Source organism: Pristiophorus japonicus, chromosome 24 (assembly GCF_044704955.1).
Source record: "Pristiophorus japonicus isolate sPriJap1 chromosome 24, sPriJap1.hap1, whole genome shotgun sequence".
NCBI lineage: Eukaryota > Metazoa > Chordata > Chondrichthyes > Pristiophoridae > Pristiophorus > Pristiophorus japonicus.
In genome coordinates this window covers 30,685,836-30,701,068 of record NC_092000.1, presented here as the reverse complement: position 1 = coordinate 30,701,068, position 15,233 = coordinate 30,685,836, and positions in this window count along the sequence as shown.

Sequence of the window (15,233 nt, the reverse complement as noted above, 5' to 3'; positions counted from 1 at the left end):
TCCTACTGCGCCAAGTTCTCCGACTGCCCCAAGCTCTCCTTCTCCCCCAGATCTCCGACTCCCCCAGCTCTCCGACTGACCCAAGCTCTCCTACTCCTCCAAGCTCTCCAACTCCCCCAAGCTGTCCTAATCCCCCAATCTCTCCTACTCCCCCAAGCTCTCCTACCCCGCCAAGCTCTCCTACTCCCGCAAGCTGTCCTACTCCCCGAAGCTGTCCTACTCCCCCAAGCTGTCCTACTCCCTCAAGCTGTCCTAGTCCCCCAAGCTGTCGTACTCCCCCAAGCTCTCCTACTCCCCCAAGCTCTCCTGCTCCCCCAGCTCTCCTACTCCCCCAAGCTCTCCTCCTCCCTCAAGCGCTCCTACTCCCCCAAGCTCTCCTACTCCCCCAATCTCTCCTACTCCCTCAAGCTCTACTACTCCCTCAAGCTCTCCGACTTCCCCATGCTCTCTTACTGCCCCAAGCTCTCCTACGGCCCCAAACTCTCCAGCTGCCCCAAACTGTCTGACTGCCCCAAGCTCTCCGACTGCCCCAAGCTCTCCTACTGCCCCAAGCTCTCCTACTGCCCCAAGCTCTCCTTCTCCCCAAGCTCTCCTACTCCCCCAAGCTCTCCTACTCCCCCAAGCTCTCCAGCCCCGCAAAGCTTTCCTACTCCCCCAAGCTGTCCTACTCCCCTAAGCTGTCCTACTCCCCCAAGCTGTCCTACTCCCGCAAGCTCTCCTACTCCCCCAAGCTCTGCTACTCCCCCAAGCTCTCCTACTCCCTCAAGCTCTCCTACTCCCCCAAGCTCTCCTACTCCCCCAAGCTCTCCTACTCCACCAAGCTCTCCTACTCCCCCAAGCTCTCCTACTCCCCCAAGCTCTCCTACTCCTCAAAGCTCCCCTACTCCCCCAAGCTCTCCTACTCCCCCAAGCATTCCTACTCCCCCAAGCTGTCCTACTCCCCCAAAATCTCCTACTCTCCCAAGCTCTCCTACTCCCCCAAGCTCTCCTACTTCGCCAAGCTCTCCTACTTGCACAAGCTCTCCTACTCCCCCAAGCTCTCCTACTCCCCCAAGCTCTCCGACGCCCCCAAGCTCTCCGACGCCCCCAAGCTCTCTTACTCCCCCAAGCTCTCCTACTCCCCCAAGCTCTCCTACTCCCCCAAGCTCTCCTACTCCCCCAAGCTCTCCTACTCCCCCAAGCTCTCCTACTCCCCCAAGCTCTCCTACTCCCTCAAGCTCTCCTACTCCCCCAAGCTCTCCTACTCCCCAAGCTCTCCTGCTGCCCCCAGCTCTCCTACTGCCCCAAGCTCTCCTACTGCCCCAAGGTTCCCTACTGCGCCAAGCTCTCCTACTGCCCCAAGCTCCCCTACTGCCCCAAGCTCTCCTACTGCGCCAAGCTCTCCGACTGCCCCAAGCTCTCCTTCTCCCCCAGATCTCCGACACCCCAGCTCTCCGACTGACCCAAGCTCTCCTACTCCTCCAAGCTCTGCAACTCCCCCAAACTGTCCTAATCCCCCAATCTCTCCTACTCCCCCAAGCTCTCCTACCCCGCCAAGCTCTCCTACTCCCGCAAGCTGTCCTACTCCCCGAAGCTGTCCTACTCCCCCAAGCTGTCCTACTCCCTCAAGCTGTCCTAGTCCCCCAAGCTGTCGTACTCCCCCAAGCTCTCCTACTCCCCCAAGCTCTCCTGCTCCCCCAGCTCTCCTACTCCCCCAAGCTCTCCTCCTCCCTCAAGCTCTCCTACTCCCCCAAGCTCTCCTACTCCCCCAATCTCTCCTACTCCCTCAAGCTCTCCGACTCCCCCAAGCTCTCCTACTCCCCAAGCTCTCCTGCTGCCCCAAGCTCTGCGACTGCCCCAAGCTCTGCTACCGCCCCAAGCGGCCCTACTGCCCCAAGCTCTCCGACTGCGCCAAGCTCTCCGACTGCCCCAAGCTCTCCTTCTCCACCAGCTCTCCGACTCCCCCAGCTCTCCGACTCCCCCAAGCTCTCCTACTCCCCCAAGCTCTCCTACTCCCCCAAGCTCTCCTACTCCCCCAATCTCTGCTTCTCCCCCAAGCTCTCCTACCCCGCCAAGCTCTCCTACTCCACCAAGCTCTCCTACTCCCCCAAGCTCTCCTACTCCACCAAGCTCTCCTACTCCCCCAATCTCTCCTACTCCCCCAAGCTCTCCTACACCCCCAAGCTCTCCTTCTCCACAAGCTCTCCGACTCCCCCAGCTCTCCGACTCCCCCAAGCTCTCCTTCTGCCCCACAGCTCTCCTACTGCCCCAAGCTCCCCTACTCCCACAAGCTCTCCAACTCCCCCAAGCTCTCCTACTCCCCCAAGCTCTCCTACTTCCCCAAGCTATCCTACTCCCCCAATCTCTCCTACTCCCCACAGCACTCCTACTGCCCCAAGCAACCCTACTCCCCCAAGCTCTCCAACTCCCCCAAGCTCGCCTACTCCCCCAAGCTCACCTACTCCCCCAAGCTCTCCTACTCCCCCAAGCTCTCCTACTCCCCAAGCTCCCCAACTCCCTCAAGCTCTCCTTCTCCCCCAAGCTCTCCTACTCCCCCAGCTCTCCTACTCCCCCAAGCTCTCATACTCCCCGAATCTCTCCTACTCCCCCAATCTCTCCTACTCCCCCAAGCTCTCTTACCGCCCCAAGCTCTCCGACCACCCCAAGCTCTCCTTCTTCCCCAAGCTGTCCTACTCCCCCAAGCTGTCCTACTCCCCCAAGCTGTCCTACTCCCCCAAGCTCTCCTATTCCCCCAAGCTCTCCGACCCCGCCAAGCTCTCCTACTCCCCCAAGCTGTCCTACTCCCCTAAGCTGTCCTACTCCCCCAAGCTGTCCTACTCCCGCAAGCTCTCCTACTCCCCCAAGCTCTCCTACTCCCCCAAGCTCTCCTACTCCCCCAAGCTCTCCTACTCCCCCAAGCTCTCCTACTCCCCCAAGCTCTCCTACTCCCCCAAGCTCTCCTACTCCACCAAGCTCTCCTACTCCCCCAAGCTCTCCTACTCCCCCAAGCTCTCCTACTCCTCCAAGCTCCCCTACTCCCTCAAGCTCTCCTACTCCCCCAAGCTCTCCTACTCCCCCAAGCTCTCCTACTCCCCCAAACTCTCCTACTCTCCCAAGCTCTCCTACTCCCCCAAGCTCTCCTACTTCCCCAAGCTCTCCTACTCCACCAAGCTCTCCTACTCCCTCAAGATCTCCTACTCCCCCAAGCTCTCCTACTCCCCCAGCTCTCCTACACCCCCAAGCTCACCTACTCCCCCAAGCTCTTCTACTCCACGAATCTCTCCTACTCCCCCAAGCTCTCCTACTGCCCCAAGCTCTTCTACTGCTCCAAGCTCTCCTACTGCCCCAAGCTTTCCGACTGCCCCAAGCTCTCCTACTGCCCAAACTCTCTGACTGCCCCAAGCTCTCCTACTGCCCCTAAACTCTCCTACTGCCCCAAGCCCTCCTACTGCCCCAAGCCCTCCTACTGCCCCAAGCCCTCCGACTTCCCCATGCTCTCTTACTGCCCCAAGCTCTCCTACGGCCCCAAACTCTCCAGCTGCCCCAAACTGTCTGACTGCCCCAAGCTCTCCGACTGCCCCAAGCTCTCCTACTGCCCCAAGCTCTCCTACTGCCCCAAGCTCTCCTACTGCCCCAAGCTCCCCTACTGCCCCCAGCTCTCCTACTGCGCCAAGCTCTCCGACTGGCCAAGCTCTCCTTCTCCCCAAGCTCTCCTACTCCCCCAAGCTCTCCTACTCCCCCAAGCTCTCCAGCCCCGCCAAGCTTTCCTACTCCCCCAAGCTGTCCTACTCCCCTAAGCTGTCCTACTCCCCCAAGCTGTCCTACTCCCGCAAGCTCTCCTACTCCCCCAAGCTCTCCTACTCCCCCAAGCTCTCCTACTCCTTCAAGCTCTCCTACTCCCCCAAGCTCTCCTACTCCCCCAAGCTCTCCTACTCCACCAAGCTCTCCTACTCCCCCAAGCTCTCCTACTCCCCCAAGCTCTCCTACTCCTCCAAGCTCCCCTACTCCCCCAAGCTTTCCTACTCCTCCAAGCACTCCTACTCCCCCAAGCTGTCCTACTCCCCCAAAATCTCCTACTCTCCCAAGCTCTCCTACTCCCCCAAGCTCTCCTACTTCGCCAAGCTCTCCTACTCCCTCAAGCTGTCCTACTCCCCCCAAGCTCTCCTACTCCCACAAGCTCTCCTACTCCCCCAAGCTCTCCTACTCCCCCAAGCTCTCCGACGCCCCCAAGCTCTCCGACGCCCCCAAGCTCTCTTACTCCCCCAAGCTCTCCTACTCCCCCAAGCTCCCCTACTCCCCCAAGCTCTCCTACTCCCCCAAGCTCTCCTACTCCCCCAAGCTCTCCTACTCCCCCAAGCTCTCCTACTCCCTCAAGCTCTCCTACTCCCCCAAGCTCTCCTACTCCCCAAGCTCTCCTGCTGCCCCCAGCTCTCCTACTGCCCCAAGCTCTTCTACTGCCCCAAGGTTCCCTACTGCGCCAAGCTCTCCTACTGCCCCAAGCTCCCCTACTGCCCCAAGCTCTCCTACTGCGCCAAGTTCTCCGACTGCCCCAAGCTCTCCTTCTCCCCCAGATCTCCGACTCCCCCAGCTCTCCGACTGACCCAAGCTCTCCTACTCCTCCAAGCTCTCCAACTCCCCCAAGCTGTCCTAATCCCCCAATCTCTCCTACTCCCCCAAGCTCTCCTACCCCGCCAAGCTCTCCTACTCCCGCAAGCTGTCCTACTCCCCGAAGCTGTCCTACTCCCCCAAGCTGTCCTACTCCCTCAAGCTGTCCTAGTCCCCCAAGCTGTCGTACTCCCCCAAGCTCTCCTACTCCCCCAAGCTCTCCTGCTCCCCCAGCTCTCCTACTCCCCCAAGCTCTCCTCCTCCCTCAAGCGCTCCTACTCCCCCAAGCTCTCCTACTCCCCCAATCTCTCCTACTCCCTCAAGCTCTACTACTCCCTCAAGCTCTCCGACTTCCCCATGCTCTCTTACTGCCCCAAGCTCTCCTACGGCCCCAAACTCTCCAGCTGCCCCAAACTGTCTGACTGCCCCAAGCTCTCCGACTGCCCCAAGCTCTCCTACTGCCCCAAGCTCTCCTACTGCCCCAAGCTCTCCTACTGCCCCAAGCTCCCCTACTGCCCCCAGCTCTCCTACTGCGCCAAGCTCTCCGACTGGCCAAGCTCTCCTTCTCCCCAAGCTCTCCTACTCCCCCAAGCTCTCCTACTCCCCCAAGCTCTACAGCCCCGCCAAGCTTTCCTACTCCCCCAAGCTGTCCTACTCCCCTAAGCTGTCCTACTCCCCCAAGCTGTCCTACTCCCGCAAGCTCTCCTACTCCCCCAAGCTCTCCTACTCCCCCAAGCTCTCCTACTCCTTCAAGCTCTCCTACTCCCCCAAGCTCTCCTACTCCCCCAAGCTCTCCTACTCCACCAAGCTCTCCTACTCCCCCAAGCTCTCCTACTCCCCCAAGCTCTCCTACTCCTCCAAGCTCCCCTACTCCCCCAAGCTTTCCTACTCCTCCAAGCACTCCTACTCCCCCAAGCTGTCCTACTCCCCCAAAATCTCCTACTCTCCCAAGCTCTCCTACTCCCCCAAGCTCTCCTACTTCGCCAAGCTCTCCTACTCCCTCAAGCTGTCCTACTCCCCCCAAGCTCTCCTACTCCCACAAGCTCTCCTACTCCCCCAAGCTCTCCTACTCCCCCAAGCTCTCCGACGCCCCCAAGCTCTCCGACGCCCCCAAGCTCTCTTACTCACCCAAGCTCTCCTACTCCCCCAAGCTCTCCTACTCCCCCAAGCTCTCCTACTCCCCCAAGCTCTCCTACTCCCCCAAGCTCTCCTACTCCCCCAAGCTCTCCTACTCCCTCAAGCTCTCCTACTCCCCCAAGCTCTCCTACTCCCCAAGCTCTCCTGCTGCCCCCAGCTCTCCTACTGCCCCAAGCTCTTCTACTGCCCCAAGGTTCCCTACTGCGCCAAGCTCTCCTACTGCCCCAAGCTCCCCTACTGCCCCAAGCTCTCCTACTGCGCCAAGTTCTCCGACTGCCCCAAGCTCTCCTTCTCCCCCAGATCTCCGACTCCCCCAGCTCTCCGACTGACCCAAGCTCTCCTACTCCTCCAAGCTCTCCAACTCCCCAAGCTGTCCTAATCCCCCAATCTCTCCTACTCCCCCAAGCTCTCCTACCCCGCCAAGCTCTCCTACTCCCGCAAGCTGTCCTACTCCCCGAAGCTGTCCTACTCCCCCAAGCTGTCCTACTCCCTCAAGCTGTCCTAGTCCCCCAAGCTGTCGTACTCCCCCAAGCTCTCCTACTCCCCCAAGCTCTCCTACTCCCCCAAGCTCTCCTACTCCCGCAAGCTCTCTTACCGCCCCAAGCTCTCCGACCACCCCAAGCTCTCCTACTTCCCCAAGCTGTCCTACTCCCCCAAGCTGTCCTACTCCCCAAGCTGTCCTACTCCCCCAAGCTCTCCTATTCCCCCAAGCTCTCCGACCTCGCCAAACTCTCCTACTCCCCCAAGCTGTCCTACTCCCCTAAGCTGTCCTACTCCCCCAAGCTGTCCTACTCCCGCAAGCTCTCCTACTCCCCCAAGCTCTCCTACTCCCCCAAGCTCTCCTACTCCCCCAAGCTCTCCTACTCCCCCAAGCTCTCCTACTCCCCCAAGCTCTCCTACTCCCCCAAGCTCTCCTACTCCACCAAGCTCTCCTACTCCCCCAAGCTCTCCTACTCCCCCAAGCTCTCCTACTCCTCCAAGCTCTCCTACTCCCCCAAACTCTCCTACTCTCCCAAGCTCTCCTACTCCCCCAAGCTCTCCTACTTCCCCAAGCTCTCCTACTCCCCCAAGCTCTCCTACTCCCTCAAGCTCTCCTACTCCCCCAAGCTCTCCTACTCCCCCAGCTCTCCTACACCCCCAAGCTCACCTACTCCCCCAAGCTCTTCTACTCCACGAATCTCTCCTACTCCCCCAAGCTCTCCTACTCCCCCAAGCGCTCCTACTCCCACAAGCTCTCCTACTCCCCCAAGCTCTCCTACTCCCCCAAGCTCTCCTACTCCCCCAAGTTCTCCTACTCCCCCAGGCTCTCCTACTCCCCCAAGCTCTCCTACTCCCCCAAGCTCTCCTACTCCCTCAAGCTCTCCTACTCCCCCAAGCTCTCCTACTCCCCAAGCTCTCCTGCTGCCCCAAGCTCTCCTACTGCCCCAAGCTCTCCTACTGCGCCAAGCTCTCCGACTGCCCCAAGCTCTCCTTCTCCACCAGCTCTCCGACTCCCCCAGCTCTCCGACTCCCCCAAGCTCTCCTACTCCCCCAAGCTCTCCTAGTCCCCCAAGCTCTCCTACTCCCCCAATCTCTCCTACTCCCCCAAGCTCTCCTACCCCGCCAAGCTCTCCTACTCCACAAAGCTCTCCTACTCCCCCAAGCTCTCCTTCTCCACCAAGCTCTCCTACTCTCCCAATCTCTCCTACTCCCCCAAGCTCTCCTACTGCCCCAAGCTCTCCTACTGCTCCAAGCTCTCCTACTGCCCCAAGCTCTCCTTCTGCCCCACAGCTCTCCTACTGTCCCAAACTCTCCTACTGCCCCAAGCATTCCTACTGCCCCAAGCTCTCCTACTGCCCCAAACACTCTGACTGCCCCAAGCACTCCTACTGCCCCAAACTCTCCTACTGCCCCAAGCCCTCCTACTGCCCCAAGCCCTCCTACTGCCCCAAGCTCTCCGACTTCCCCAAGCTCTCTTACTGCCCCGAGATCTCCTACTCCCGCAGCTCTCCGACTCCCCCAGCTCTCCGACTAACCCAAAGCTCTCCTACTCCGCCAAGCTCTCCTACTCCCCCAATCTCTCCTACTCACCCAAGCTCTCCTACCCCGCCAAGCTGTCTTACTCCACCAAGCTGTCCTACTCCCTTAAGCTGTCCTACTCCCCCAAGCTGTCCTATTCCCGCAAGCTCTCCTACTCCCCCAAGCTCTCCTACTCCCACAAGCTCTCCTACTTCCCCAAGCTCTCCTACTCCCCCAAGCTCTCCTACTCCCCCAAGCTCTCCAACTCCCCCAAGCTCTCCTACTCCCCCAAGCTCACCTACTCCCCCAAGCTCTCCTACTCCCCCAAGCTCTCCTACTCCCCAAGCTCCCCAACTCCCTCAAGCTCTCCTTCTCCCCCAAGCTCTCCTACTCCCCCAGCTCTCCTACTCCCCCAAGCTCTCATACTCCCCGAATCTCTCCTACTCCGCCAATCTCTCCTACTCCCCCAAGCTCTCTTACCGCCCCAAGCTCTCCGACCACCCCAAGCTCTCCTACTTCCCCAAGCTGTCCTACTCCCCCAAGCTGTGCTACTCCCCCAAGCTGTCCTACTCCCCCAAGCTCTCCTATTCCCCCAAGCTCTCCGACCCCGCCAAGCTCTCCTACTCCCCCAAGCTGTCCTACTCCCCTAAGCTGTCCTACTCCCCCAAGCTGTCCTACTCCCGCAAGCTCTCCTACTCCCCCAAGCTCTCCTACTCCCCCAAGCTCTCCTACTCCCCCAAGCTCTCCTACTCCCCCAAGCTCTCCTACTCCCCCAAGCTCTCCTACTCCCCTAAGCTCTCCTACTCCACCAAGCTCTCCTACTCCCCCAAGCTCTCCTACTCCCCCAAGCTCTCCTACTCCTCCAAGCTCCCCTACTCCCTCAATCTCTCCTACTCCCCCAAGCTCTCCTACTCCCCCAAGCTCTCCTACTCCCCCAAACTCTCCTACTCTCCCAAGCTCTCCTACTCCCCCAAGCTCTCCTACTTCCCCAAGCTCTCCTACTCCCCCAAGCTCTCCTACTCCCTCAAGCTCTCCTACTCCCCCAAGCTCTCCTACTCCCCCAGCTCTCCTACACCCCCAAGCTCACCTACTCCCCCAAGCTCTTCTACTCCACGAATCTCTCCTACTCCCCCAAGCTCTCCTACTCCCCCAAGCGCTCCTACTCCCACAAGCTCTCCTACTCCCCCAAGCTCTCCTACTCCCCCAAGCTCTCCTACTCCCCCAAGTTCTCCTACTCCCCCAGGCTCTCCTACTCCCCCAAGCTCTCCTACTCCCCCAAGCTCTCCTACTCCCTCAAGCTCTCCTACTCCCCCAAGCTCTCCTACTCCCCAAGCTCTCCTGCTGCCCCAAGCTCTCCTACTGCCCCAAGCTCTCCTACTGCGCCAAGCTCTCCGACTGCCCCAAGCTCTCCTTCTCCACCAGCTCTCCGACTCCCCCAGCTCTCCGACTCCCCCAAGCTCTCCTACTCCCCCAAGCTCTCCTAGTCCCCTAAGCTCTCCTACTCCCCCAATCTCTCCTACTCCCGCAAGCTCTCCTACCCCGCCAAGCTCTCCTACTCCACAAAGCTCTCCTACTCCCCCAAGCTCTCCTTCTCCACCAAGCTCTCCTACTCTCCCAATCTCTCCTACTCCCCCAAGCTCTCCTACTGCCCCAAGCTCTCCTACTGCTCCAAGCTCTCCTACTGCCCCAAGCTCTCCTTCTGCCCCACAGCTCTCCTACTGTCCCAAACTCTCCTACTGCCCCAAGCATTCCTACTGCCCCAAGCTCTCCTACTGCCCCAAACACTCTGACTGCCCCAAGCACTCCTACTGCCCCAAACTCTCCTACTGCCCCAAGCCCTCCTACTGCCCCAAGCCCTCCTACTGCCCCAAGCTCTCCGACTTCCCCAAGCTCTCTTACTGCCCCGAGATCTCCTACTCCCGCAGCTCTCCGACTCCCCCAGCTCTCCGACTAACCCAAAGCTCTCCTACTCCGCCAAGCTCTCCTACTCCCCCAATCTCTCCTACTCACCCAAGCTCTCCTACCCCGCCAAGCTGTCTTACTCCACCAAGCTCTCCTACTCCCCCAATCTCTCCTACTCCCCCAAGCTCTCCTACCCCGCCAAGCTCTCCTACTCCACAAAGCTCTCCTACTCCCCCAAGCTCTCCTTCTCCACCAAGCTCTCCTACTCTCCCAATCTCTCCTACTCCCCCAAGCTCTCCTACTGCCCCAAGCTCTCCTACTGCTCCAAGCTCTCCTACTGCCCCAAGCTCTCCTTCTGCCCCACAGCTCTCCTGCTGCCCCAAGCTCTCCTACTGCCCCAAGCTCTCCTACTGCGCCAAGCTCTCCGACTGCCCCAAGCTCTCCTTCTGCCCCATAGATCTCCTACTGCACCAAGCTCTCCTACTGCCCCAAGCTCTCCTACTGCCCCAAACTCTCTGTCTTCCCCAAACTCTCTGACTGCCCCAAGCTCTCCGACTGCCCCGAGCTCTCCTACAGCCCCAAGCTCTCCTACTGCCCCAAGCTCTCCTACTGCCCCAAGCTCCCCTACTGCCCCAAGCTCTCCTACTCCCCCAAGCTCTCCTACTCCCCCAAGCTCTCCTACTCCCCCAAGCTCTCCTACCCCGCCAAGCTCTCCTACTCCCCCAAGCTCTCCTACTCCCCCAAGCTCTCCTGCTGCCCCAAGCTCTCCTACTGCCCCAAGCTCTCCTACTGCGCCAAGCTCTCCGACTGCCCCAAGATCTCCTTCTGCCCCATAGATCTCCTACTGCCCCAAGCTCTCCTACTGCCCCAACCTCTCCTACTGCCCCAAACTCTCTGACTTCCCCAAACTCTCTGACTGCCCCAAGCTCTCCGACTGCCCCGAGCTCTCCGACTCCCCCAGCTCTCCGACTCCCCCAAGCTCTCCTACTCCCCCAAGCTCTCCTACTCCCCCAAGCGCTCCTACTCCCCCAATCTCTCCTACTCCCCCAAGCTCTCCTACCCCGCCAAGCTCTCCTACTCCACCAAGCTCTCCTGCTCCCCCAAGCTCTCCTACTCCCGCAATCTCTCCAATCCCCAAATCTCTCCTACTCCCCCAAGCTCTCCTACTGCCCCAAGCTCTCCTACTGCTCCAAGCTCTCCTACAGCCCCAAGCTTTCCGACTGCCCCAAGCTCTCCTACTGCCCCAAACTCTCTGACTGCCCCAAGCTCTCCTACTGCCCCAAACTCTCCTACTGCCCCAAGCCCTCCTACTGCCCCAAGCCCTCCTACTGCCCCAAGCTCTCCGACTTCCCCATGCTCTCTTACTGCCCCAAGCTCTCATACGGCCCCAAACTCTCTAGCTGCCCCAAACTCTCTGACTGCTCCAAGCTCTCCGACTGCCCCAAGCTCTCCTACTGCCCCAAGCTCTCCTACTGCCCCAAGCTCTCCTACTGCCCCAAGCTCCCCTACTGCCCCCAGCTCTCCTACTGCGCCAAGCTCTCCGACTGCCCCAAGCTCTCCTTCTCCCCAAGCTCTCCTACTCCCCCAAGCTCTCCTACTCCCCCAAGCTCTCCTGCCCCGCCAAGCTTTCCTACTCCCCCAAGCTGTCCTACTCCCCTAAGCTGTCCTACTCCCCCATGCTGTCCTACTCCCGCAAGCTCTCCTACTCCCCCAAGCTCTCCTACTCCCCCAAGCTCTCCTACTCCCTCAAGCTCTCCTACTCCCCCAAGCTCTCCTACTCCCCCAAGCTCTCCTACTCCACCAAGCTCTCCTACTCCCCCAAGCTCTCCTACTCCCCCAAGCTCTCCTACTCCTCCAAGCTCCCCTACTCCCCCAAGCTCTCCTACTCCCCCAAGCTCTCCTACTCCCCCAAGCTCTCCTACTCCCCCAAAATCTCCTACTCTCCCAAGCTCTCCTACTCCCCCAAGCTCTCCTACTTCGCCAAGCTCTCCTACTCCCTCAAGCTGTCCTACTCCCCCAAGCTCTCCTACTCCCCCAAGCTCTCCTACTCCCACAAGCTCTCCTACTCCCCCAAGCTCTCCTACTCCCCCAAGCTCTCCGACGCCCCCAAGCTCGCCGACGCCCCAAGCTCTCTTACTCCCCAAAGCTCTCCTACTCCCCCAAGCTCTCCTACTCCCCCAAGCTCTCCTACTCCCCCAAGCTCTCCTACTCCCCCAAGCTCTCCTACTCCCCCAAGCTCTCCTACTCCCTCAAGCTCTCCTACTCCCCCAACCTCTCCTACTCCCCAAGCTCTCCTGCTGCCCCCAGCTCTCCTACTGCCCCAAGCTCTCCTACTGCCCCAAGGTTCCCTACTGCGCCAAGCTTTCCTACTGCCCCAAGCTCCCCTACTGCCCCAAGCTCTCCTACTGCGCCAAGCTCTCCGACTGCCCCAAGCTCTCCTTCTCCCCCAGATCTCCGACTCCCCCAGCTCTCCGACTCACCCAAGCTCTCCTACTCCTCCAAGCTCTCCAACTCCCCCAAGCTCTCCTAATTCCCCAATCTCTCCTACTCCCCCAAGCTCTCTTACCCCGCCAAGCTCTCCTACTCCCGCAAGCTGTCCTACTCCCCGAAGCTGTCCTACTCCCCCAAGCTGTCCTGCTCCCTCAAGCTGTCCTAGTCCCCCAAGCTGTCGTACTCCCCCAAGCTCTCCTACTCCCCCAAGCTCTCCAGCTCCCCCAAGCTCTCCTACTCCCCCAAGCTCTCCTCCTCCCTCAAGCTCTCCAACTCCCCCAAGCTCTCCTACTCCCCCAACCTCTCCTACTCCCTCAAGCTCTCCTACTCCCCCAAGCTCTCCTACTCCCCAAGCTCTCCTGCTGCCCCAAGCTCTGCGACTGCCCCAAGCTCTGATACTGCCCCAAGCGCCCCTACTGCCCCAAGCTCTCCTACTGCGCCAAGCTCTCCGACTGCCCCAAGCTCTCCTTCTCCACCAGCTCTCCGACTCCCCCAGCTCTCCGACTCCCCCAAGCTCTCCTACTCCCCCAAACTCTCCTACTCCCCCAAGCTCTCCTACTCCCCCAATCTCTGCTACTCCCCCAAGCTCTCCTACCCCGCCAAGCTCTCCTACTCCACCAAGCTCTCCTACTCCCCCAAGCTCTCCTACTCCACCAAGCTCTCCTACTCCCCCAATCTCTCCTACTCCCCCAAGCTCTCCTACACCCCCAAGCTCTCCTTCTCCACCAGCTCTCCGACTCCCCCAGCTCTCCGACTCCCCCAAGCTCTCCTTCTGCCCCACAGCTCTCCTACTGCCCCAAGCTCCCCTACTCCCCCAAGCTCTCCAACTCCCCCAATCTCTCCTACTCCCCCAAGCTCTCCTACTCCCCCAAGCTATCCTACTCCCCCAATCTCTCCTACTCCCCACAGCACTCCTACTGCCCCAAGCAACCCTACTCCCACAAGCTCTCCAACTCCCCCAAGCTCTCCTACTCCCTCAAGCTCACCTACTCCCCCAAGCTCTCCTACTCCCCCAGCTCTCCTACTCCCCCAAGCTCTCATACTCCCCGAATCTCTCCTACTCCCCCAATCTCTCCTACTCCCCCAAGCTCTCTTACCCCCCCAAGCTCTCCGACCACCCCAAGCTCTCCTACTTCCCCAAGCTGTCCTACTCCCGCAAGCTGTCCTACTCCCCCAAGCTGTCCTACTCCCCCAAGCTCTCCTGCTCCACCAAGCTCTCCGACCCCGCCAAGCTCTCCTACTCCCCCAAGCTGTCCTACTCCCCTAAGCTGTCCTACTCCCCCAAGCTGTCCTACTCCCGCAAACTCTCCTACTCCCCCAAGCTCTCCTACTCCCCCAAGCTCTCCTACTCCCCCAAGCTCTCCTACTCCCCCAAGCTCTCCTACTCCCCCAAGCTCTCCTACTCCACCAAGCTCTCCTACTCCCACAAGCTCTCCTACTCCCCCAAGCTCTCCTACTCCTCCAAGCTGCCCTACTCCCTCAAGCTCTCCTACTCCCCCAAGCTCTCCTACTCCCCCAAGCTCTCCTACTCCCCCAAACTCTCCTACTCTCCCAAGCTCTCCTACTCCCCCAAGCTCTCCTACTTCCCCAAGCTCTCCTACTCCCCCAAGCTCTCCTACTCCCTCAAGCTCTCCTACTCCCCCAAGCTCTCCTACTCCCCCAGCTCTCCTACTCCCCCAAGCTCACCTACTCCCCCAAGCTCTTCTACTGCACGAATCTCTCCTACTCCCCCAAGCTCTCCTACTCCCCCAAGCGCTCCGACTCCCACAAGCTCTCCTACTCCCCCAAGCTCTCCTACTCCCCCAAGCTCTTCTACTCCCCCAAGTTCTCCTACTCCCCCAGGCTCTCCTGCTCCCCCTAGCTCTCCTACTCCCCCAAGCTCTCCTACTCCCTAAAGCTCTCCTACTCCCCCAAGCTCTCCTACTCCCCAAGCTCTCCTGCTGCCCCAAGCTCTCCTACTGCCCCAAGCTCTCCTACTGCGCCAAGCTCTCCGACTGCCCCAAGCTCTCCTTCTCCACCAGCTCTCCGACTCCCCCAGCTCTCCGACTCCCCCAAGCTCTCCTACTCCCCCAAGCTCTCCTACTCCCCCAAGCTCTCCTACTCCCCCAATCTCTCCTACTCCCCCAAGCTCTCCTACCCCGCCAAGCTCTCCTACTCCACAAAGCTCTCCTACTCCCCCAAGCTGTCCTTCTCCACCAAGCTCTCCTACTCTCCCAATCTCTCCTACTCCCCCAAGCTCTCCTACTGCCCCAAGCTCTCCTATTGCTCCAAGCTCTCCTACTGCCCCAAGCTCACCTTCTGCCCCACAGCTCTCCTAATGTCCCAACCTCTCCTACTGCCCCAAGCATTCCTACTGCCCCAAGCTCTCCTACTGCCCCAAACTCTCTGACTGCCCCAAGCACTCCTACTGCCCCAAACTCTCCAACTGCCCCATGCCCTCCTACTGCCCCAAGCCCTCCTACTGCCCCAAGCTCTCCGACTTCCCCAAGCTCTCTTACTGTCCCGAGCTCTCCTACTCCCGCAGCTCTCCGACTCCCCCAGCTCTCCGACTAACCCAAAGCTCTCCTACTCCGCCAAGCTCTCCTACTCCCCCAATCTCTCCTACTCACCCAAGCTCTCCTACCCCGCCAAGCTGTCCTACTCCACCAAGCTGTCCTACTCCCTTAAGCTGTCCTACTCCCCCAAGCTGTCCTATTCCCGCAAGCTCTCCTACTCCCCCAAGCTCTCCTACTCCCACAAGCTCTCCTACTTCCCCAAGCTCTCCTACTCCCCCAAGCTCCCCTACTGCCCCAAGCTCTCCAACTCCCCCAAGCTCTCCTACTCCCCCAAGCTCTCCTACTGCCCCAAGCTCTCCTACTGCCCCAAACTCTCTGACTGCCCCAAGCTCTCCTACTGCCGCAAACTCTCCTCTGCCCCAAGCCCTCCTACTGCCCCAATCTCTCCTACTCCACCAAGCTCTCCTACTCCCCCAAGCTCCCCTACTGCCCCAAGCTCTCCAACTCCCCCAAGCTCTCCTACTCCCCCAAGCTCTCCTACTCCCCCAAGCTCTCCTACTCCCCCAAGCTCTCCTACTCCCCCAAGCTCTCCTACCCCGCCAAGCTCTCCTACTCCCCCTAGCTGTC